Raw genomic sequence first — 26,425 nt, 5'->3', positions numbered from 1 at the left:
AAGCCTCAGAGCCTAGAAGAAGTGCCCACACAGCATTTGGAGGTGAAAAGAGCTGAGGCTTTTATCCGCAAGAATAAGACGGAACTCTCAGAAATGCAGACTCTGCCTTAAAGTCAGCACAGAAAATCTCATACACAGACACTTGCCCAGGGCTCCTGAGAATAAAGGGCTGAGAAGACTAGAGTTGCATGAGGAGAGTGTAGAGTTGGAAGGCCAAGGAGAGACACATGGGGGAGGGCCACCAGAACCCCTGTGTTGAGTCATTCTCCAATACTGCAGTTGCCATTTTTCTTGGATGACACAGTCCCTTCTGTGCAGCACTGGCCTGGAGGAAAGCAACTGCTCTGCCCTCAGGAATCTTTTCTGCCCCACCCTGTGAAGACTTGGCCTCACAGGCAGGAAGCAGGGAGTGTAGCAGTGACTCAGTTTTCTGGTATTGAGACTGGAGCTTTCCACCACACTCTCCTGAGACTTTGCCTGGTGTTTTGGCCTCATGGAAAACTCAGTAAAAACTGTCCAGAGTGTAGACAGACCAAATTGCTGTGACTCCAAATTCCTTGCTGTCTTCCTTCTTGAGACCAAAGGCTTCCCAGCTGGAATAATTCTATAGAGGGGAGTGTCAGCCCCATCCAATTTAAACCTGATGTCACCTTGCTGGGGAAAAATAGATCTGGAATATCCAGCAGTGTCTAAGAACTAGACTCTGGAGTAGGTTCTACTTTCCCCACACTGAGCTCCTGACCAAGAAATCCCTGAAGTAGTGGGTTCCAGTAACATTGTCATCTCAACCTCAACTGCCTTAACTGACCAAGCTGCAACATGTAAAAGAGTTGATGCAGTGAGGTCAAACTGAGCGCACACTACATTCTTTTTACAGAAGACTCTGTGGGAAGACCAAACAGCTTTAAGAAGAGGTGGGGCAGCTGAAAAGTGGAGGCAAACCTTTTAGAGATTGGGTCCTTTTATGGAGCTGCTGTTAGCTCTAAGCAGGAAGAAGCTGATTGTTATACACAGGTTGGCCCTTCCCACACTACCCAGGCCAGGAAAACACAGACATAAACAGAAAACAAAGCAGTAGCTTCACACAGGTAGCACACGGCAGGTTACAAACAATGGCTGACATCAACCCACACCCAAACCTTGCCAAGAGACCCAGAATTGATACAATCAGTAGTGGATGGCAGACCCCACCAATGCCAGACTCTACTAGCTACGTAAGTGACACACCCTAACTAAGAAGGAGCCCAGGCACCAAATACTACAGAGAATAAATACAACAAACAGAATAGACACTGCACAGGTCAAATCCCATGATCAAGGTTGACACTTGGAGCTAGCCAGCCTGAAGTGATAACCCCAACCATGAAAGGGCCAACTGCATTCAAGACTCACATACACCAGGAGAGTAAATATAACCCTCAAGATACATTCCTAGAGCAAGGAAATCAGATGACCTGGAGTTTAGTACCACTGAGTCCATCTTTCTCATAATGATGCCACAACAAATCTTAAAGTCAGAATAGAGCTATATAATACACATACAAGATGGAAAGACAAATAAATATGATCCAAATAAATCAACAAGTGAAATCCTCAAGAAAAATAAAAAATGAATTGAAATGAAAATAACCAAACTATCAGATGCAGAGTTTAAAATAATGATTATTAGAGAAAAAAATGATGGTTATTACGATGTTCAAGGACCTTAGAGTAAGAATGGATGATCACAATGAGAACTTAAACAAACAGATTGTAAGCATGAAAAAAGACACTGAAATTATAAAAAAAAAGAACCAATCAGGACATCAGAGTAATGGTGGCAATGGAGATACTGCTGATCTCTCTCCTTGAAATTTCAATAAACTGAACAACTATAATACAGTAAAGGAATCCAAGCTGGGCTTGTAGGCATGCCTAAAATATCTGCACACCAGTTGACTAATGGTGAGAAAAGCTGGAAAATGGGACGAAAGATAAAATGCACTTGTGGTAATCTTCAAAGAGAATCCCAGAGTGACTGGGTCCTTTTTCTCTCTGACAGAACTATAGGGAGGACGAAATCCTAAGCTCTCTGGGTTTTGTCTGCCAGAGATATGAAGATGGCAGCCCATCTTCATATCTGAATATTTTTTCTGCAGAGAGGAGCAAAGAGATTAATGAGCTGGAGGGGTGCTACAAAACCAAAGCAGTGACAGAACAATGGGTTATGGCCAGTGGTCCAACAATCTACTCACAGCTCACACTTAGTACAGAGACAGAGGAAACCAAAGTGTAAACCCACAGCCTCCGAGATCTTGCCTCTCTCACTTTGCAAGGCAGAGACAGACCCCACAGCTAACTCTCCAGAGGCACACTCTATCCTGAAGAACAGAAGTGCCCCACATTTGGTCCCCTAGTCTGCTGAGATGTGAAGAGGAGCACCTGCAAACCTGAGAATGCCACTCTTAAATTTGAAAAGCATAAAGCCATAAATCTGCAAAGCCCTCAAAACATGGCTCACCCACTAGTGCAACTGCAGCTCCACCTACATTATTTTGACAGCAATACCTCAGCAGAAGTCAGCCTAAGAATTTAACAGAGCTAAAACTTGTAATACATTGACATTTACTGGAAGAAAACAGTAATCTCTCAAAACTAAAAACATTTCTTTCTATTTTCTCTTTTGAATTTCACTTTATTTAATCTTTATATTTTTATTCTTATTGTTTGTTTTTTATTTTTTTGGATTTCTCTCTTCTTTGTTTTTTTTTTACTTGTCATTTTTAAACTTTTATGCTTTTCATTGCTTTTTTAACTTTTATATTTATTCTTTAGTTGTTTTATTTTAGAGTTACTAACAATACTGCTCTCAAATGCCATCAAGGAAGAAGAAATTCAATACCATGGCTACATAAGACAGACAAGTAGTTCAGAAAGACAATAAAAAATGTACAGAAAGCAATCTTAATCATATGAAAACCTTAAAGTTAAATGATAGAGAAGTCAAAATTAAGATTCTGAAAATATTTAATTAGACATAAAAACACTGACAGGCAATTTAATGAGCTTAAAGAACAAATTAATGAACAAAATGAGTACTTCACTAAGAAGATTGAAACTTTAAAAAAGAATCAAGCAGTGATAAAAAAAATCAGTACATTAATTAAAAAATGAAATAGCAAGTTTACTTAATAAAACTGGCCAGAAAAGAAGAGAATCAGTGGCATGAAAGACAGGAAACTAGAGAAGCTACAGAGAAAAGAAAAAAGAGACTCATGAATTAAAAAAAAAAATAGAGTTCAAGAAGAACTATGTGACTCCATCCAAAAGAGCAATATAAAAATAATGGGTATATCAAAAGAAGAAAGGGTGAAGGGAATGGAGAGCCTATTCAAATAAATAATTGATGAGAACTTTGCAAGCCTATGTAAAGAGTTAAGAGCCTTGAATCCAAAAAGAAAATAAAATGCCGAGTTACCTCAGGCAAAATAGATGTTCTGCAAGGCATATTGTAATAAAATTGTTAAAAATCAATAACATCCTCAAAGCAGCAAGAAAAAAAAAGGACATAACATGTAAAGGAAAGCCTATTAGGTTATCTTTCTCTGCAGTAAGTCTACAAACCAGAAGAGAGTGCCCCAAACAGTTAAAATACTAAAAGAGAGGAATTACCAGCCAGGAATACTATATACATCAAAGATATCTTTTAAATATGTAGGAGAAGTAAAAACTTTTGCAAACATCAGAAGCTAAATTTCAGAAAACCTTCACTGTTAGAAATATTCAACGAGGTTATTCAACCAGATACAAATAGCAAAACAAATCAAAACTATTGATACAAGTAAAAGCTTTAACCAGGTCAAAATAAAAATAAGGATAATCTGTGACAACAATAGCATAAAAGGAAGAGGATAAATATCTGCAGTAGGAAAGGAGGGTGGACTGCAGAAGCACTCGTAAGACAAAGAACTCTTCTACCTAATAGTAAGCATCTACAAAAAAAGCCACTATTGAAGCAAACAGCTTAAAAAGAAGAAAAAGAAACAGTGGATAGAAGTCTGGAAACCACCAAACAAAAACAACTGATAGAAACACAGAAGAGAAGAGCCAAATGAGACACAGAGCTACCAGAATAAGAAACATAAAATGGCTATTGGATATCCTCAAGTGTCAATAATTACCCTAAATGTAAATAAGCTGAACTCACCAATAAAAAGGTACAGAGTAGCAGACTCATTCAAAATGCAAAACCCAACCTTATGCTACTTTCAAGAGACACATCTAAGCTGCAAGGACAAAAGTAGACTCAAAGTAAAAGTTTGGAAAATAATTCTCCAAGAAAATAATACCTAAAGAAAAGTAGGCCATAGCCATACTCATATCTGACAATGCTGACTTCAAGACAACAAAGGTAACAAAAACAAAGATGAACATTTCATAATGATAATGGGAACACTATATCAAAAGACATAACATTTCTTAATATACATTCACCAAACCAGGGAGCACCAAAATATATAAGACATCTATTAACTGATCTAAAAATAGAAACAGACAGAAACACAATCATCCTTGGAGATCTCAACACATTATTGATAGTTTAGATGGAGCATTCAAAATTAATAAAAAAATAAATAAAATTAATAAAGTAATCTTGGCCTTAAATCACTCACTAGACCAAATGAAAATATACATTTATAGGACATTTCATCCCAGATCATCAGGTTATACATTCTTTTTCAGTGAGCATGGATGATTCTCAAGGATAGACCATATGTTGGTCCACAAAACTAACATCAACAAATTCAGAAATATTAAAATTATAGCAAGCATATTTTCTGAACATAAGGCTTTGAAATTAAAATTCAACTGCCAAATAAATAAATAAATAAATAAGCCCACAAAAATGTGGAAATTAAACAACATACTTATAAAAATATGCATGGGTCAAATAAAAAATAAAAGCAAAGATCAAAAGATATATACAGACAAATTGGAATGACAACATGATATATCAAAATATCAAAATTTAAGGGAAGCAGCAAAAGCAGTAATAAGAGAAAAATTTATATCATTATATTCTTCTGTCAAGAAACAAGAGAGATCCCAAGTAAACAATCTAACATCACATCTTAAAGAAGTAGAAAAAGAAGAACAAAGGCAATTCAAAATTAGCGGGGAAAAAAGAAATAGTAAATATTAAAGCAGAACTAAATAAAATAAAGAACAAAAAAATGTATAGAAAAATTAATACAACAAAGAGCTGTTTCTTTGAAAAGATCAATAAAATTGACAAACACCTGGCTATACATACTAAGAAAAAAAGATAAAGAACTCATATAAACAAAATTCAAAATGAAAGAGGAGAGATTATCACAGACAGCATAGGTATACAAAGGATCATAGTAGAATGTTGTGAAAGATTGTATGCCACCAAAATCAGTAATCTATAAGAAATGGATAAGTTTCTAGAACTATACAATCCTCTCATACTGAGTAACAAAGAAGTAGAAAACCTAGATAGACCCATAAGCCAGAAGGAAATAGACTTAACTATAAAAACCTCCCCAAAAGTAAAAGTTCAATATTAGATGACTATACTAGTGAATTCTACCAAACATTTAAAGAAAATTCTATACCTATCCTTCTCAAAGTCTTCCAAAAAAAAAAAAAAATAGAAGAAGCAATGCTCTCTAAAACAATATAATTCTGACACCAAAACCTGGAAAGGACAACAACAACAACAAAATAACTACAGACCAATATATCTAATGAACACAGATGCAAAATCCTAAATAAAATACTAGCAAATCAAATACAACAACACATTAGAAAAATAATACATCACCATCAATTGGGATTCATTCCAGGAGCACAGAAATAATTCAACATTTGTAAGTTGATCAATGTCATACATCAAATCAACAAAACAAAAAGCAAATATTATATGATCCTATCCGTAGACGCAGAAAAGGCATTTGATGAAATAAAGCATCCTTTTATGTTTAAAACACTCAATAAAATGTGTATAGAAGGAAAGTATCTCAAGTCAATAAAGGCCATAATGACAAATCATCAGCTAATATCATATTAAATGGTGAAAAACTGAAGGCTTTTCCTCTAAAATCAAGAACAAAACAAGGCTGCTCTCTTTCTCCATTTCTAGTCAACAAAGTTGTGGAAGTTTGAACCAATGCAATCAGGCAAGATAAAGAAATAAAATGCATTCATATTAGGAAAGAGGAAGTAAAGGTATCATTTTTTGCAGATAACATTATCCAGTATATAAAAACCCCAAAGACTTCACCAAAAAACTATTAGAAACAATAAACCAATACAGTAAAGTCAAAAGAAAAAAAAGGGATATACAAAAGTCCACAGCTTTCCTATATGCTAACAATAAAACTTTAAAAAATAAACTGAATAGCCTGACCTGTGGTGGCGCAGTGGATAAAGCATCGACCTGGAAATGCTGAAGTCGTCAGTTCGAAACCCTGGGCTTGCCTGGTCAAGGCACATATGGGAGTTGATGCTTCCAGCTCCTCCCCCTTCTCTCTCTCTGTCTCTCTTCTCTCTCTCTCTCTCTCTCCCTCTCCTCTCTAAAATGAATAAATAAAATTTTTTTAAATTAAAAAAATAAAAATAAAAAAATAAACTGAATAAAACAATTCCTTCTACAATTGCAACAACAACAACAAAAATACCTGGGAATAAACTAAACAAAACATGTGAAGGACCTATATACAAAATAACTACAAAGCATATTAAAGGAAATAAAAAACACACAATGAAATGGAAAAATATTTCATGTTCCTGGATTGGAATAATCAATATAGTTAAAATAGCCGTATTAACCAAAGAAATATATAAATTTAATGCAATTTCCATCAAAATTCCAAAGTCATTTAAAAAAGAAATAGAACAAAAAATCACAGATTTGTATGAAGCCATAAAAAACCCTGAATAGCAAAAGCAATCCTGAGAAAAAAGAATGGAGCTGGAGGTATCTTACTACCAAACTTTAACCAAAGAAATATATAAATTTAATGCAATTTCCAAAGTCATTTAAAGAAGAAATAGAACAAAAAATCACCAGATTTGTATGGAGCCATAAAAAACCCTGAATAGCAAAAGCAATCCTGAGAAAAAAGAATGAAGCTGGAGGTATCTTACCACCTAACTTTAAATTATGCTATAGAGCCACAATAATTAAATCAGCATGGTAATGGCAGAAAAATAGACATACAGATCAATGGAACAGAATCAAGGGGCGAGACATTAAAGCACATATATAGTATATGGGCAAATAATCTTTGACAAAGGAGCCAAAACACATAATGGAAAAAAGAAAACCTCTTTAGTAAGTGGTGCTGGAAAAATTGAAAACCACATGCAAAAGAATAAAACTTGACTACAGTTTGTCCCTCTGCACAAAAATTAATTAAAAATGGATCAAAAACCTAAATATAAGATCTGGAACTATATATAAAAGCAATTCTTTATATATATATATAAAACTTTATATATATTTTATATATATATAAAACTGCAATTTTTATCACAATACCAATGATGTTTTTTTATGGAACTAGAACATATATTCCAAAAACAGATACAGAACCACAAAAGGCCCACAGAGTCATAGCAATATTGAAAAAGAAGAACAAAGTTGGAGAAAGCATGCTACTTGATATTGAACTTTATTACAAGGCCATGGTAATCAAACCAACATGGTACTGGCACAGAAACAGACATATCAATCAATGACAGAAAATTGAGACCCCAGAAATAAACCCATGCCTTGATGGCTAATTAAATTTTTTTTATTTTAAATATATTTATTAAAGCTGGGGACAGTGAAACAAAGAGGGGCTTAGGATAGAAGAAACAAAAGTCCAGGCACAGCTGTTTTGCTCTCTGAAAATGTTATAGGGAAGAAATGAGCTTAAGCAGGGATGCTTTGGCTCAAGGAAAAGTAAATGTCACAGTGGCAGAAGTAAGTCAAGACAGGGCTGCTATTGGCTTACTGAAAAGTCAGAGAAAGAGCCTAAGACATAGGTTCAAGGGTAAGCACTAAAAGAGCAGCTGCTGCCTATTGTTCTACTGGTTACAAGTCTCTATTCCAGAGAAAAAAGAAAGATGTGGGTGTGCTTCCAAGAAAAAGGGCAGAGGTCAATTAATATTTGGCAAAGGTGGACTTACAGTAGTGTAAAGACAGTTTATTCAGTAAGTGGGATTGAGGCCTCCCTGTGATGTCGTAGTGGATAAAGTGTCAACCTGGAATGCTGAGGTCTCCAGGTCAAGGCACATATGGGAGTTGATGCTTCTTGCTCATCTCCCCTAACTTTTCTCTTTCTCTCTTTCTTCCCTCCTTCCTCTCTCTCTAAAATGAATAAATTAAAAAATAAATTTACCAAAAAAAATAGGTGGAGTTGAGAAAATGAGAAAGATGTATGAAAAAAAAAGACACTAGAATACCTTTTTACACCACATAGGAGAAAAAGTAAAAATGGATTAAAGACTTAAATTTAAGCTTTGAAACTGTAAAAATCCTAGAAGAAAATATAATAGTAAAACTCTGAATTTTTTTGTGAAAATATTTTTTTCTGATTTTTCTCTTCAGGTACGGGAAATAAAAAGAAAAGTAAACAAATGGGATTAAATCAAACTGAAGAAAGTTTTTGCATAGCAAAGGAAACCATCAACAAAATAAGACAACCATTAAATAGGAAAATATATTCATCATTAATATATTTGATAAAAAGTCAATATCCAAAATTTATAAAGAATTTACACAATCCAAACTAGAAAAAAAAATCTGACTAAAAAATGAGCAAAAAACCTAAATACACTTTTTTCCAAAAAGGTGATCAATAGACATATGAAACAATGCTCCACATCACTAAATATTGGAAAATGCAAATTAAAACCACAATGAGATGTCACCTCACACCTGTAAGAAAAATTCTCATCAAAAAACCAATAGAGCCCTGGCCAGTTGGCTCAGTGGTAGAGCATCAGCCTGGCGTGCAGGAGTCCTGGGTTCGATTCCTGGCCAGGGCACACAGGAGAAGTGCCCATCTGCTTCTCCACCCTTCTCCCTCTACTTCCTCTATGTCTCTCTCTTCCCCTCCCACAGCCAAGGCAAAGTTGGCCTGGGCACTGAGAATGGCTCTATGGCCTCTGCCTCAGGCACTAGAGTGGCTCTGGTTGCAACAGGGCAATGCCCCAGATGGGCAGAGCATCGTCCCCTGGTGGGCATGCCCAGTGGATCCCAGTTAGGCGCATGCAGGAGTCTGAGTGCCTCCCCGTTTCCAACTTCAGAAAAATACAAAAACAAAACAAAACAGAAAACCAATAAACAAGTGTTGGTAAGGATGAGTGAAAATGAAACCCTGTGTATTCTGAATGGCACATAAATTGGTGCAACCACAGTGGAAAGCAATGTGGAGTTTCTTTAAAATATTAAAAATTAAACTGCCATATGGCTCGGTGATTCTACTTCTGGAAATATAGCCAAAGACAACGGAAAGACTAATTTGAGATTATATATACATCTCTATGTTCATTCCAGTGTCATTTAAAATGGGCAAGATTTGGAAGCACACCAAGTACCCATCAGTAAATGATTGGATCAAAACCTTTTACATTTACTCTGTGAAATACTACTCAGCCATAAAAAAATTTTAAAAAAAATTTAAAAAAGAAATCTTACCTTTTGTGACAGCATGGATAAACCTGGAGTGTATTGTGCTAAGTGAAATAAGCCAATTGAAGAAAGATTAATAATACCTTATGATTTCACTTATTTGTAAAATATAATGAACAAAATAAACAAAATAGAAAAAGACTCATAAGTACAGAAAATAAACTGACAGTTGTCAAAGGGGTGAAGTTTTGGGAGGGAAAACAGTGTTTAAAAGGTGCAGAAATGACGTCAGAGTAATGGCGGGGTAGGAAGCGATACCGATAAATCTCCCCCAAAACTCAACAAGATCTTCAACCAGAAACAGAAAAACCTATCCTTGGAGCCTCCAGATGTTTCGCAATACACCCAAAGGTATGATCGAGTGAAAAATTGGCTAAATATATAACCAAACCCCGAAGGAAATAGGGAGTAAGAAATGCTCCGCCTTCCTCACTAACCTAAACAGGGCGGCTTTCACTGGAAACTGAGAATATAGAAACTAAGGCGGGCAAAGGGGGTGAATAGATCCAGGCCGTGGCACAAACGGCCGAACCAGGTTGTGGTACGGAGATCCAAGCCGAGGAAAAACTGTTCCTGTGGCAACCCGGGCAATACAGCTAACACTCGCGCCAAACCCAGACAAAGAAAGACAAGCGGGGCAGCCATTTTACCCGATCTCCTGGTCGGCGCGCGCAGATACTGGGCGAGAGATTCCTTCCAAAGCCCCGGGAGGGTGCGCCCATGTTACCCCAGAGAGAGGCAGAGTCAGAGGCCTTTGTGTGGGCTGAAAGCCTCTGGGCCGCCCCAGCGCCCTGGGAGAGCCACACACGGGGAGAGAGTGAGAACTAATTCCAATGCTGGAACTTTTCCTTAAGGGTGGGAGTTTCACTCAGAGGGTGAGGCCACTGGTCTGATATCCTGGTCTGTGCATGCAGATAGTGAGCGAGAGATTCCTCCGAGTGCCTCAGCAGTGCCTGCCCGTGTAATCCCACAGAGGGGCAGAGTCAGGGGCCTTTGTGTGGGCCAAAAAGTGGAATCTCGGGCCGCCCCAGCACCCTGAGGGAGCCTCACACAGGAAGGGAGCAAAAGCCAATTCCAACGCTGGAACTTTTCAGTGTGAGCGGGGGGTTTCACTCAGAGGGCGAGACTTCCGGCCTGACATCCTGGTCTGGGCGCACAGAGAGTGGGCAAGAGACTCCTCCCAGCACCTCAGGAGTGGGTGCCTGCCCGTGTTACCGGACAGAGTAGCAGAGCCAGAGGTCTTTGAGTGGGCAGAAGCCCTGCCTGATTATGCTAGCAGCTCTGACTGACTGAGCCTTACCCAGAGCCCTGTGCTGAGTGGGAATAGAGTGGGGAGTTGCCAGCTCTTATGTAGGATTAAACTGTATAATTCTATAATACATTATCTGTATATTGCATGGTTTGTTCACAAACCAAAGTCAAATCTTATTTTGTCACAACATACTTGGTTCCTTTTAACTTTTACTACTCTCCCACCCCCTTCCCTCTAGTAACCACAATACTATATTGTTTGTATCAATTAGTTTTTATTTGTTTGTTTTCTTTGTTTATTTGTTGCTTTCAGTTTTATAATCTAAATGTGAGTGAGACCATATGGTTCTTGACTTTTCTGTCTGACTTCGCTTAGCATATATTCTCAAAATCCACTTATGTTGTCAAGAATGACAATATTTCATCTTCTCTAATTGCTGAGTAGTATTGCATTGTACATGTGTACCACATCTTCTCTATCCAATCCTCTATAAAGTGACACTTGGATTGTTTCCATGCCTTGGCCTCTGGGAACAATGCTGCGATGAACATGGGGGGTGCATGTGTTGTATGTACCCGTGTTTTTAAGTTTGCAGGTAGATACTGAATAGAGGAATTTCTGGGTCATATGGTAGTTTTATTTTTTAACTTTTTGAGAAAGCACCAGACTTTCTTGGATAATGGTTGTACTAGTTTGCATTCTGACCAGCAGTGAATGAGGATCTCTTCTTCTTCACAGTTTCTCCTCCAACACTTGTTATTATCTTTCTTGTTGATAAGAGCCAATCTAACAGGTATGAGGTGGTACCTCATTGTGGTATTGATTTGCACTTCTCAAATAGCTAGTGAAGATGAGCATCTTTTCATATATTTGTTGGCCATTTGTATGTTCTCTTGGGAGAAGTGTCTGTTCAGGTCCTCTCCTTGTTTTTTTAATGTGATTGTTTACTTGTTTGTGGCTGAGCTTTCTGAGTTCTTTATATCATATATTTTGGATATTAACTCCTTATCAGAGCTGTTATTTGCAAATATCATCTTCCATTTAGTTGGCTGTCTGTTTTGTTGTCAGTTTCTTTTTTTTTTTTTTTTATTTTTTTTTTTTTTATTATTTTTTTTATAGAGACAGAGAGAGAGTCAGAGAGAGGGATAGACAGGGACAGACAGACAGGAATGGAGAGAGATGAGAAGCATCAATCATCAGTTTTTTGTTGCGCGTTGCGACACCTTAGTTGTTCATTGATTGCTTTCTCATATGTGCCTTGACCGTGGACCTTCAGTAGACCAAGTAACCCCTTGCTCGAGCCAACGACCTTGGGTCCAAGCTGGTGAGCTTTTGCTCAAACCAGATGAGCCCGCGCTCAAGCTGGTGACCTCTGGGTCTTGAACCTGGGTCCTTCTGCATCCCAGTCCAACGCTCTATCCCACTGCGCCACCGCCTGGTCAGGCTGTTGTCAGTTTCTTTTACCGTGCAGAAGCTTTATAGTTTGATATAGTTCCATTCATTTATTTTTGCCTTTGCCTGACCTGTGGTGGCGCAGTGGATAAAGCGTCGACCTGGAAATGCTGAGGTCGCCGGTTCGAAACCCTGGGCTTGCCTGGTCAAGGCACATATGGGAGTTGATGCCTCCAGCTCCTCCCCCCCTATCTCTCTCTCCTCTCTCTCTCTCTCTCTCCTCTCTAAAAAAAAAAATGAATAAATAAAAAAAAAAAATTATTTTTGCCTTCACTTCACTTGCTTTTGGGGTCAAATTTATAAATTGTTCCCTACAGCCGAGTTCCATTTCAATGGATGGGAAGGAGTTTCCCCACATACCTAACATGAAATTTCTTGAAGACCAGGTAGATGTTTTATAATTCAACCAAAGCCTGACACTGTTTACCTGGAGATAGTATCAGATTTCACAGGATAAGAAATTAGTTCTTTAAGAATGGCCACCTCCTACCTAACTTCAGTTGCCAATTCCATGCTCAGATTTCAACTGTGCTTCTGAATAACTAACTCATTATGGATTACAAGTTTCCATGCTTTCATCTTGGGATTTCATTAAATTTCTAGAGTTCCTCACAGAATTCAGATAAATATTATTCTTACTGGATCACCTTTTTATTATGATAATAACTTAACTCAGGAAAAGACAGCTGAAACAGATGCATAAGGCAAGGTACAGAGAAATGTCTCAGAGCTTCCATGTCTTTTTTTTTTTAACAACTAAATTTAACAGGGTGATATTAGTCCTTTACAAGGGTGTCATCCCTTAAATCTTGAGGTGTTTGTCAACCCAGAAGCTTTCTGAACCCCATATTTTGGGGCGTCTATGAAAATATCTTTATGTAATAAAATTAATTAAATAATTTCATCGACTATTGATTTAACATCCATTTCCTCTCCCCTTCTTGAAGTTCAGTTCAGTGGAACTGAAAATTTTATTTTTCTATAATATACCACAGGGTATTATTTTCTATAATACAATCACAGGGCCAACCCTCATCTTTTGGTTACCTTAGGGCTTTTTAAAAGTCACATTATTAACATAATAAAAGATACCTTGAATACTTCTGAACACTTAGAAAATTCCAAAGATTTTAGGAGCTCTGTGCCAAAAACAGATGAAGACCAATATATACTTCTTATAAAGTATAATATCACATTATTTCTTATTTTTGGATGTATACTCAAACAATTAATATTTAAACCAAGCATGGCCAACAGTTTTTGCCCCCAGGCCAGATTAGAAAGAAGACTTTTCTCACGGATGAGACGAAATATTAAAATTTAAAAATGTTAAATACATCGCTTCTTGGCCTTTTGGCTAAGATCAAGTGTAAAAAATGTTAAATACAAAAACGATTTGTTTAAGTAAACAAAATTTTATTATGTAATTTGTTTATTAATAAATGTAAGGAATTTAGTACAACAAATAAAATAATGTGACATGCTGCGCTTTGCATCGCTTATTATTTTTTAAATATCTGGCTCTATAGTTGTAGTAGCTATTCTTAACACAGCCTCCAAATGTAAATCATTCAATCTTGATCTTGTTGTACTTTTATTTAGATTCATTAAAGAAAAAGTTTGTCACAAATATAACTTGAGCTGAAGATTACTAAATATTCTTGGCAAATTTTTTTAAAATTTCTGTATTTTCCATTATTCAATTGCTTATAAAAATTGCACAGCTGAATACAGAAGTTGTAAATCTTTATAATGGAATTTTTTTAAAAAATAAAGAAGTATCGCGAATCCATTCAACCAATTATTGGAAGTTAACCCTAGATTAGTCACACACGGATTTCTTTTCAGCATATCACTATCTTCTTAAATATCTCGATTTCCAATAATCAAAGATGCTTCCACTTCTGAGTAGCTGAGATTTTATCTATCATTGTTCTACATAGTTAGATATTGTAGTTTATGTATAATGATTTAAAAGTACCATTTATTTCATTTCCACAGTGTGTCATTCAAAGAATATTAAAAATTTAAGCATGGGCTGCATAAACTCATGGACTGGATCTAGCCTGCAAGCCGTACATTGGCCATGCCTAATTTAGACATTATTTTATATTTTCTTTTAAGGCTAAAAAAAATTTTTAAGCATGTCTTTAACTCCATATAAGAAAATATAACATAGTGCTTGCCTTTGTCAGTTTGATAGATATTCTAATCATTTTGACATATTAGTTACTTAGAATTCTTATTTTGAATTTCCAGACATTGAACAATAAATGGTTATATTTTCATCATTTGTATTTAGTTGAAATTTTTGTATGCTTTTTAAATTTTTTATTATTTTAATCTTTTTAATTTTTTATTTATAATTGAAATACATACAATATTATATTACTTTTAGGTGTGTAACATAGTGATTAGACATTTATATAACTTATGATGTGATCACTCTAAAAATTCTAGAATTCGTCTCATACATGTATGGTGCTAAGCATTTGAAATTTATTCATGTTACCTCATAGATAAATATGTCACCTCTTTTTCTTTTTACCTTTATTGAGATATAATTGATATTGAAGAAATTCACATACATTCAATGTATATATCTTAATAAAATAAATTTAAACATCCTTACATACATAATTCTGTCTCTGGTAAAAATAATGTTCTTTTCAAAGTTGCAGGGAATGCATTCCAAAGGACTCACATATAGGAGATTGTGACTTGGTAATGGAGTTGAAATCGAAAGCTTCCTACAGGTTCCCAATGTCTCATTTATGTTTGTTCCATCATGGAAAAGTCTAGCCTAGTCTTCACCAAGCCCAAGAAAAAAATAGTGTCCAGAAATTCTATGCCATGATCCAATCCATATCTAGCTTAGTGCAGTCCATTCTTTGTCTTTGTCCTTCAGCACAATCCATATTCTTAACTATGCTCTGGTTGGTGTTGTGGCCAGGCCTATGCTTGGAGTCTACAGAGCATCCAGCAGCTGGCCAGCCTGTGTGGTTTTTAGCGGTGCATGGCAGCTTGGAAAATGCACTAATCAATGAGGCAAACATGTTGTCAGTGAGAACAAAAAAGAGGGTTTTTTTTTTTTTTTTTTTTCTTAGGCTTGGGTTATATTGCCTTAGGCTTTGAGAAGGACTAGGCCTTTTTTCAAATAACCAATTAACTTTCAAATTTTTTGCAGGCTAGAATTGGATTCTCCTCCTAATCAATCAGATACTTTTTCCAGGCTAGATTGACAGGCCTTTATGGCTGCCATCTTGGCTTCTATTGCACATGCCTCCAAATAGAAACAACTCTCCCTGTGCCATCTTGACTTCTACTGCTTTTCCTTCCCTCATAGTCTGGGGATGGACTGGTTGTACCTGCAGAAATTGAAAAACTTGTCCTTTCTTTTTAAATGGAAGACTAGGTATGTTAATCCCCTTAGTGAGACAAGCCTGCAATCTCCTGGAATGTTCAAAATTCTATCTTCTTAGTGAAACAAGCATGCTTTTTAAGGTCTAATTTCCCTTGCTTCCTTCCCATATTAATATCTAACTACTTACATTAACAATTCTGTCAACATAACCAAGCTACTAAACATATCTATACTTCCAAAAATTACCTGTGTGTGTTTAATTTGTGTGTGTGTGTGTGTATCTGTGTGTGGTTATAACACTTAACATAAGATTTATCCTCTTAGCACATTTTTAAAATACACAAAATATCATATTGCTGAGTATAGGTACTATGGACTGTAGATCTTTAAATCTTACTCATCTTGCATACTGGAGACGCACTCTCTCACTTCCAACAAAAAGAGTGTGAAAGGTAAAAGAGCAACTTTACTGAAAAAGCAAAACAGAACAAAAAAACTGACAGATACAATTTTAACCAGATGATCAAAGTTAAAATTACCAGTCTTAAGTCAAGTTGCTATCACATGACCCATCTATGACTTGATATGAAGAACATGTCATAGCTGTGGTATTTTTTCCTCAAGCTCACAACCCCCAAATTACAATAAAAAAATTATCAGATAAGCCCAAAGTGAGAAAAATTCTGTGTAATATCTGACCACACTCTTTAAAATTATCAAGGTCATGAAATCAAGGACAGAATGAGAAGCTGTCGCAGATCAAAGAAGACCTAGGAGATGCAATGACTAAATGCCATGTGATAACCTGGACTGAAACTTTGAACAAGAAACAAAAATTAGGCCCTGGCCGGTTGGCTCAGCGGTAGAGCGTCGGCCTAGCGTGCGGAGGACCTGGGTTCGATTCCCGGCCAGGGCACACAGGAGAAGCGCCCATTTGCTTCTCCACCCCTCTGCCGCACTTTCCTCTCTGTCTCTCTCTTCCCCTCCTGCAGCCAAGGCTCCATTGGAGCAAACATGGCCCGGGCGCTGGGGATGGCTCTGTGGCCTCTCTCCCAGGCGCTAGAGTGGCTCTGGTCGCAACATGGCGACGCCCAGGATGGGCAGAGCATCGCCCCCTGGTGGGCAGAGCATCGCCCCATGGTGGGCGTGCCAGGTGGATCCTGGTCGGGCACATGCGGGAGTCTGTCTGACTGTCTCTCCCTGTTTCCAGCTTCAGAAAAATGAAAAAAATAAAAATAAAAAAAAAATAGAAAAAAAAAGAAATAAAAATTAGTGAAAAACTGGAGAAATACAAAAATATCTGTAGTTTAATTAATGATGATATAGCAATGTTCATTTTTTAGTTTGGGGAAATTTTCCAGAATTATGTAAAATGTTAACTTTCCAGGGAACCAGGTAAAAGTTATATGAAAACTCTATACTTATCATTGAATCTTTTCATTAAATCTAAAATTATTTCAAAATACAATATTTATTTTAAAATGTTCTAGTTAATTCTAAAAAAGGCTAGAATTTCTACAATATCAAGCCTAATATTACTTACAGAAGTGTATGCCTCATAAACTTACTCTGAGAGCATTCATTCTCTGATGTAATCTATAACAACTTAAAGAAAATTTGGAGTATGAATAATAGAAGTAAAAATTTAATCAGAAGTACAGGGACAACATGTTGACAAAAAATATAAAAAATATAAAGGCTAAATTTCAGTGTTAAAGATATTATTAAAATATTTTGTCATTGAAAAACTTCATAAACCTATTGAGAAATGACAATAACCCTGGCTGTAAATGATGAGAATAGTGATATTTGTGTTAATAAAAAAAACAAAAAAATGGCTATTCCATTGTCTATTATATTTCATGAAGAAGTGTAGAATTCTGTGGCAATCAATTCTCCAGACTTTCTTTTTTTCTTTCCTTTCTTTCTTTTTCTTTCTTTCTTTCTTTCTTTCTTTCTTTCTTTCTTTCTTTCTTTCTTTCTTTCTTTCTTTCTTTCTTTCTTTTCCTTCCTTCCTTCCTTCCTTCCTTCCTTCCTTCCTTCCTTCCTTCCTTCCTTCCTCCCTCCCTTCCTTCTTTCCTTTTCTTTCCTCCTTCCTTCCTTCCTTCCTTCCTTCCTTCCTTCCTTCCTTCCTTCCTTCCTTCCTTCCTTCCTTCCTTCCTTCCTTCCGTTCCTCCCTCCCTCCCTCTCTCCCTCCCTCCCGTCCTTCCTTCTTTCCTTCTCTTTCTTTCTTTCTTTCTTTCTTTCTTTCTTTCTTTCTTTCTTTCTTTCTTTCTTTCTTTCTTTCTTTCTCTCCTTCCTTCCTTCCTTCCTTCCTTCCTTCCTTCCTTCCTTCCTTCCTTCCTTCCTTCCTTCCTTCCTTCCTTCCTTCTTTTGTTCTATTTTATAGAGAGAAAGAAAGGGAGATCATTAGAGCTGTCTCAGTGTGTGCCCTGACCGAGATTAAACTGGCAACCTCTATGTTTTGGGATGATATTCTGACCAACTAAAGTATCCAGCCAGAAGTTAAGTTTTCCAAACATTTTTAAATGAAACACTTTACCATGCAGGTGTGTCAGGAGTTCCACTAGAGATGGACAGTGTCTGTTTTCAGGATTCATATATCATGGGTAGCTCAGCCTGAATTGTGAGTTGAAAATTTGTATCACAGAAAGCCATAAGGATTTAGATAAAAACTGAAAATAATAACTTTCAGTTTAAACATGAAAACTCTTTACAAGTTTAAGCTTAGTTCAATTTAAATATTCTACTGAAGAACACAGAATAAAACATTTCCATTGTAGTTCTATTAGCAACACTACTCTAAATTGTGTATAGCATAATTTAAGGCTCCCTAATCTACATAACAAAATTGTAACTGAAATGAAGAAACAACGGAATTTCAATTTGTATTTAGCACTTTGTGGGCCTCAGAGTTTAAGTAATAATTTTAGCATGTGGACACAGTTTATGTCAAGAGCCATGACTGTAAACACATGTGGCAAGTGGTGACTGAGGCCATGGGAGACAGGGCTAGGAACTCTCAGAAAGGTTTTCAAGGTGAAAGCTAGATGCTCTTATTGGTGGGTTTATGAAAGAATCACAATGGTTTAAGGTTTTGAGGAATCTGAAAATAGTGCAGTTAAGAGGTAGGGACAATGATGATTAGAGCAATGTGCATTGATACTACTGAAAAGATCATTAACTGTGGTTATTTGGGACAGTATTGACTTTATATGTTCACATGTATAATATAAAGCTATTATCTAAAGGAAAATCACTTTGATAAAGAATGAGCCCTCAGAGAAAAAAATATCACTTAGCTTTAAAATTTGATATGGAGGAGGAAAAAGCTGGAATATATAAACTTCCTAAAAATTAACCATAAGAAGTTGGCTGGGTGGGCAGAGTTGGAAAATTAAATAACTACTGAATGGACTAGATGAATGGACTTAGAAAAGGCCCCATTGTGTGACTATATAGGACAGTCTGGACACTCACCCTCTTCTAGCCCTATGATGAAAGAGCAACTTGTTCAATTGAAAGATACAATTTTATTCTACAATACCTTAGTTGTCTATTGTTTGTAGTTAGAATTGTTGATGTTATTTTATAACTTTTGTTAACTTTTCAATAAATTGACATTTCTTACTCTCATATTATTAAAGTACAGTATATAAATCAGAATTCTTTGAAGGAAAAACAGATAGATCATCCTTTTGGTGATTACAAAAGATTGATATTTTCAATAATAGCAGATAAAACATTTTCTTATATTTACACAAATTTATTAAAAATATAATTTTAGATTAATTCTAGGTGGTTTTCCCCATTCACTGTTTTCTTAATTAAGAAATTCAATTTATTTAAAGCATGTCTAATAATGTTTTCCCAGTGAATTTTTCATTTTTGACGGGAAGGTTAATGAAAGAGGATCTGTGAGTGTGACTATGGGATGCCCCCAGGGAAATGTACAGGAGGGGAGATTTCTTCTGAAAGTAGACTTGGCTACAAAGAGTAAATATTTTTAGTCATAAAAAGGAATTAAGCAAAGAAAAAATAACTTATAGACACAGACAACAGTGAAGTGCCTGAAGGAGAAAAAAGGGTGGTGGTGGGAGGTGGAGGAGGGGAGAGGGGAATAGATGGCGATAGAAGGAGACTTGACGTGGATGCTGAACACACAATGCAACATACAGAGGATTATTTTAGAGTTGTACACATGAAACTCATATAATTTTATTAACAATGTCAGCCCAATAAATTCAATAAAAAATTTTAAATCGTAATTTAAAGCTAATGATATTCTGTCAAGCTAGGAAGGAAAAATATATAATATTTTATATCAAAAATTAAAATTAATGTTACATATATTTTTCTTTAAAATTTGTTCTTTGGATGTTTTTAATTTAGAAAAAAAAATTCACTAATGATTTTACTAATTGTTGTTGTACTGTTATCAGAAATTTATTTCTGCATTTCCCAGTTCTTTGTTGTGCTTTGTAAATTTGGTCACCTCAAAACTGAAAAATGGTGTGTGGCTATTTTTACCCATATAACAGCACTATTTCCTGAGGAAAAATAAAACTATCTTATTATGGACTATTTTTCTTGATTTTGTAAATGATTCGAAACTTCATCAAATTATTATAGTTACATATAACATTCATGGTTGGCATATATGTCATTTCAATCTTTTGACTATTAAATATTTTATAAGTTGGTATATAATCTCTTCAATATGTTTTGTTGCCTAGAGTCCATAATGGCATTATAAAACCAAGATACACTAGCAGAACAATTTATAGCTTTTAATGTGTTTAGAAAACTAAATGTTAACAATAAATAATCTAGAATTCACTTTGAAAATAAGTTAAAGAAACATAAAATAAACCTAAAAGTGTAGCAGAAAGGAAATCAACAGAAAGGCTGTATTATTGAAATACAGTTTAAGTTTATTTCTGGGTTCTCTGTTCTGTTCCATTGATCTATATGCCTGTTCTTATGCCAGTACCAGGCTGTTTTGAGTACAATGGCCTTGTAGTATAACTCGGTATCAGGAAGTATGACACCTCCCACTTTATTCTTCTTTTTTAAGATTGCTGAGGTTATTTGTGTTCTCTTTTGGTTCCATATAAGTTTTTGGAATGTGATCTATATCTTTAAAGTATGTCACTGATATTTTAATTGGTATTGCATTGAATTTACAAATTGCTTTGGGTAATATAGACATTTTAATGATGTTCATTCTTCCTAACCATGAGCACGGTATATGCTTCCACTTGTTTGTATCTTCCTTGATTTCTTTTATCAATGTTTTATAATTTTCCAAGTACAAGTCTTTAGTATCCTTTGTTAAATTTACTCCTAGGTACTTTATTTTTTTGGTTGTAATAGTGAAGGGGATTGTTTCCTTAATTTCTCTTTCTGACTATTCATTGTTGGTGTATAAAAATGCCTCTGATTTCTGAGTATTAATTTTATATCCTGCCACTTTGCTGAATTCATTTATCAGGTTCAGTAGTTTTTTGACTGAGACTTTCGGGTTTTCTATATACAATATCATATCATCTGCAAATAATGATAGTTCTACTTCTAGGAATATACCCTAAGAACACCATAGAACTGTTCCAAAAGGAGAAATGCACCCCCATGTTTATGGCAGCATTGTTCACAATAGCAAAGATCTGGAAACAGCCCAAGTGTCCATCAGTGGAATGAGTGGATTAAAAAGCTTTGGTACATAGAGTGTTGGCCTGGCGTGCAGAAATCCTGGGTTCGATTCCCAGCCAGGGCACACAGGAGAAGTGCCCATCTGCTTCTCCACCCCTCCTCCTCTCCTTCTTCTCTGTCTCTCTCTTCCCCTCCCACAGTCAAGGCTCCATTGGAGCAAAGTTGGCCTGGGTGCTAAGGATGGCTCTATGGCCTCTGTCTCAGGTGCTAGAATGGCTCTGGTGCTCTGGTTTCAACAGAGCGACACCCCAGATGGCAGAGCATCACCCCCTGGTGGGCATGCTGGGTGAATCCCAGTCGGGCGCATGCGGGAGTCTGTCTGACTCCCTCCCCATTTCCATCTTCAGAAAAATACAAAAAAAAAAAAAAAAGCTTTGGTACATATATACTTACTACTCAACCATAAGAAATGATGACATTGGACCATTTACAATAACATGGATGGAACTTGATAACATTATACAGAGTAAAATAAGTAAATCAGAAAAAACTAAGAACTATAGAATCCATACATAGATGGGACATAAAAATGAGACTCAGAGACATGGACAAGAATGTGATGGTAACAAGGGTGGGGGAGGGGAGGGGCCCAAAGAAAACCAGATAGAAAGTGACGGAAGACAATTTGACTGTGGGTGAGGGATATGCAACGTAATCAAATGTCAAAATAATGTGTAGATGTATTCTCTGTACATATGTACTCTGATTTATCAATGTCACTGCATTAAAATTAATAAAAAATACAGTTTAAGGCAAAACATAAAATAGTAATTATCAAATTACCTACTAACTATTTTTTAGAAATATTAATAATAAATGCAAAAGTAAATTCTAGTAGAATTGATGAAAAAGATAATGCACAACAATGAGATTTAAAAAGTAGGCATTAATGGATAGAGCAAATGAATATTCAAGTGGTCTGATGTCAAAATAAAGTGGAAAGTTTTATTGAAAATTATAAATGATTAAAATAAAATTCAAAAGAAGAAAAACCCCAAACTATGCCATTCACCATAAAAATTAAACTTAATAGCAAAGACATAACTAACCTAAAAGATCCTAAATTCTTATTTGATGGTAAATTTCAGGATATAAAAAAGAAAAGATTAAAGTCTTTTTATGAGACTAGGATATCACTATTGAAAAATACCACAAGCTGACAGAAAACCTGAAACAGGTATTTGCAAATAAATGAAAACTAAGCAAAGAAGTAAACCAAATACCAAGAGCTGTTACTCAATTTTACACATAGAAAAAATTAAATTTGCATGTATATGAAGAGTATTTACTAGTAGTGTAAGAATAATTAAATATTAGAAAATAAATTAATATACATAGTTGCCTAAATTAACAAATTAAAAGGAAAAAATAATCTAACAATTTCATTATATGCCTGAAAAAACTCAGTAAAATTAAATATAAATTGATGAAGAAATCATCTTATCAATTTTGCAATAAAAGGGAACACTCTTAATATAGTTTAGTTTAGCTATAACCTATCTGTCTGTCCTTTTCTCTAACTCTCTCTGTTTCTGCCAAAATAAATATATCAATAAATAAATAAATAAATAAATAAAAATAAAACTACTTATTGTTCATATAGAGAAATGTAATTTTGATATAATTATCTTGCATCATGTTATCAATTTATTGTACTTTTAAATCCAGAATTTTTATTGACTTATTAAAAATATGTTATTTCTTCATTGATATTCCCTTTTTGCATCATTTTTTCATACTTTCCCTTAATTCTTAAATGTAAGATTTATTCTATAAATATATTTGATATTTATTGTTTCCAGCTTTGAAGTTTTTCTTCTATGTCTAACTTGTGAGCAACATCAAAAGCCATTTTGTTGACTTCTTTTTACCCCTGTATAGTCATGCTTCCCTCTTTCTTTTTATGCCCCTTATCATGTTGTTAAAAAATGCATGCTGATGTATTGATTCTATCTCCCAACAGTTCCTGCTGTTGCTCTTTGTTTCTTTGCATGTTTGTTCAGTGACTTGTCTGGTATAATTCTGTACAGTCTGACTTTCCCATAGTATGTAGCCAGAGATGTCTGCAAGTTTATTTTTAAACCTTATTTTTCTTTTTAAGATTGTTTTCTTAGGGAATACATGTATGTCAGCATAGCTTAGCAAATTGTGTTCAAACACTGAGCCTGTAAGGTTTCTACTTTTTACAAATGGATCTTTGTGATGGGGTGTGCATTTAAGGTTTAGGAAATGTCCCCTGAACTTGACTTTCCTCTGCACTTTCTTGTGTCTTTTCACAGCATGTACATAAGCCTCATATTCATCCAGTGACCTGCTGAAGCTGGATATGGTCATTTCTGGTTTCTTTTGAACATGCATACAACTTTGCACATGTGTTCATCCTTCTGAACTGTCAGAGACATGTGGAGGATCATCGTGGTTCACAATGGTCATCTTATTCATAGAATCTCCCTCTAAACTTTTTTGCTAGTCTGCAGGTGCTTTGCTTCCCCTCCCCCATCCAGTAATACACCCTCAAGCAAGTCGGAAAGTTAACCTTTTCTGTGTGTGTGCCTTTGAGTTTGCAATTGTTATTCACAACATTGTCTCTGACTTTGTGTTTTACTCTACTCCTCTTAAAATCAAGTTAGCCACTTCCAGCAGAAAAGCTTCTGATTTTCATGGCTCTCCCTGCCCTGCTAGAACTGCATTGAGAGTGCTGGGCATGGGGAGGAGCTGAGAGCAGTCCTGATTAGAACCACACTGTGCTTATCTAGGTTTAAGTAGTTTTTCTAGAATAAACATTTCTTATTTAGTTATATGCCTTTGAACAATTTTCAGATTCATAATAAGGTTGTCTGAAAATAATTGTTCAGTGTCATTGCTATTTTTAGAGAGAGGATGTGCTAGGTTCCTCATTTCCATGGTCTGTAAATTCTCCATACTAAACAAAGCAGGTGGTCAAATTTGCTGCAACACCACTTTTCTGCATGGTATTAGGATACATTAGGTACAGTCCCACTCCTGTAAGGGTTTAGTGTCACGCTTAGAACAAAAAACTTAAAAGGCTTAGTTGGATGTTTAAAAAGGCCCTTGGGAATTGTTGGGTGGTGGTATAGCAAAGTGAAGTACTCAAGCTTGCTTTTAGCTCAAATCTGAATTGGGGTGGGAGGTGGGATAAAGACTCTGTGTTACCCTGAAGCAATTGAAGAGGCTACTATTCTGAAAATTTTGAGTGTCCAGCTCATAGAAACCTGAAACTTCAACAAATTGATTGATAATAATATCTAATATAACATTCCTGAGTTTGAGATTTGCATATGCTGCAGGTGAACTATATGTCCTTTATCAGATAATCAGCCCCCTGAACATATTACCTAGATATAACCATGACATAGTTTTAACTAGAGTATACATTGGAATTCAGTGCATAATTATATCTAAAAATAACTATTGTCCATTTTTTCAAAGGAAGAATATACTTAAAACAGAGCAGGAGATTTTAATGGTATTTGAGAAGTTTTGTGTTATGAAGTATATGTGAATTGTTACCTTTTTTCAGTTTCTGAAATGGTATATATTCCCTGTATTTACTGGGTCTTAGCATTTACTGTTTTCTATTTTTCAGGTTAACTCTTAATCTTCTCTCAGAATGCAGATCTATCATCACTGTATGGGAATCCCCTTTGATATCCTTGACTTGGTCCATACCTCCTATTGTTTGTTATCATGTCACTGTATGCTTGGAAAACGTCTGGCACAGAGTAAGTGCTCAATACTTAATAAATAAAGAAAATATAAATAAATAATTTCAAACGACTTGAACATTTTCTAAGACACAAATAATAATATTGATTAAATTTAACTTAATATAATTTGAAAGACAGGGACAGATTTATAGAGATCTACACTGCTTCCTATGGCATCAACGTGCACAGCAGATCCAGGGCAGCCCATAGCACCTCCTTGCAATGCCCATATGCCAGAGTCACCAAATACCTCCAGCTGGGGCCTCAATTTCAACATGACCCAAACTGGCTGTGCTTCTCAATACCCTCCTTCTCAAACTGTGACACCATTTTATGTCCTCCTGGTCACACTTTCATTGACTAATCTGGCTTACCACCATGCTTTGTTATTTCTACTCTGCAGCCTCACTGCTACTGCCTTTGCTCAGGTCACTAATGTCACCTGCTTTGTAGCTTTCATCACTGATTGCAAATCTCAAGTGAATTATAAACCTTTTCTAAATTCTATTTTAACCACATCACTCTCATGTTTAAAATCGTTCACTTGCTTGAAAAACAAGATAATTTTTTTAAATATGGCACCTTTATCAGGGCCTTCTCTTGTTTTGTCTCTTTTTTTTCTTTGTTTCTTAGCTTCAATATCTACTTTTATATCAGTTTTTATATATTTCCCACTTTCTAGTATATTTGGCTATGTGTAAGGCAGATAGTCCTTTCATTACTTAATATGAACAATATGTAAGAACTTATATAAGAACTTATTTTTTTCAGATAAAATTTTAAAATATTTCATATCTACTAGACCTTTCCATAGAACTAGAGAGCTGCTACTCATAATATGCCGTTGCTCCCCTTTAACTTTCTTTGAACATGATGCAATTGATTCTTTAGTTTATAGCAAAAACAAAAGAGGAGGAGGTGGGCATCTAGTTACCTTCATCCCCGCTCTGTTCTTTCAAGAACAGTGCCTGTTTTCAGGGTGGAATATCTTTCCAGGCAAACATATCACTCTGCTATGAGAGAAATTCCTGGACTACTGTCATATGACCAACTGCTCTTATAGCTTGAAACTCAATAAAACCAGTGTTAATAAATAGATCTTAAACTATTATAAGTAATACAAATAATAAGTGTTGGAGAGGGAATGAAGAAAAAGAGACCTTCATTCACTGCTGATGAAAATGTAAATTGTTATAACCAATGTGGAAAACAATATGGAGGCTCATTTA

General features: G+C 35.6%; 1 pseudogene; it reads left to right on the top strand.

The window, feature by feature from the left end:
* LOC136329889 (T-cell surface glycoprotein CD1b-like) overlaps nucleotides 1-25,193 on the top strand; it is an 83,615-nt pseudogene extending 58,422 nt beyond the window's left edge.
* The last annotated feature ends 1,232 nt before the right edge of the window (nucleotides 25,194-26,425 follow it).

Source organism: Saccopteryx bilineata, chromosome 3 (genome assembly GCF_036850765.1).
Source record: "Saccopteryx bilineata isolate mSacBil1 chromosome 3, mSacBil1_pri_phased_curated, whole genome shotgun sequence".
In the NCBI taxonomy this organism is placed as follows: Eukaryota; Metazoa; Chordata; class Mammalia; order Chiroptera; family Emballonuridae; genus Saccopteryx; species Saccopteryx bilineata.
This window is presented reverse-complemented; position numbering and strand designations above follow the sequence as displayed.